The sequence below is a fragment of the Eimeria mitis genome, genomic scaffold, assembly GCF_000499745.2.
Source record: "Eimeria mitis Houghton genomic scaffold, Emh_scaff2086, whole genome shotgun sequence".
Lineage (NCBI taxonomy): Eukaryota > Apicomplexa > Conoidasida > Eucoccidiorida > Eimeriidae > Eimeria > Eimeria mitis.
Genome location: NW_013570409.1, coordinates 1,897 through 2,165, shown reverse-complemented (window position 1 = coordinate 2,165; position 269 = coordinate 1,897).

The following is a 269-nucleotide window of genomic DNA, read 5'->3' as shown; positions in this document are numbered from 1 at the left end:
AAAAAAAAAAAAAAAAAAAAAAAAAAAAAAAAAAAAAAAAAAAAAAAAAAAAAAAAAAAAAAAACTTACGGCGTACTTTGCCGAAGGTGCCTACCCCGAGGGTGGAGCCGAGGCGGTAGGCGCCTATAGTCGAGCCAGTAGGTGGTGGTGGTGTTGCTGCTGCTGCTGCTGCTGCTGCTGCTGCTGCAGCAGCAGCAACTAGCTGCGGCATCTTGGATTGTCTAGCTGCAGATACACCCCAGCTGCATGCATGCAGCAGCAAAAAAAAA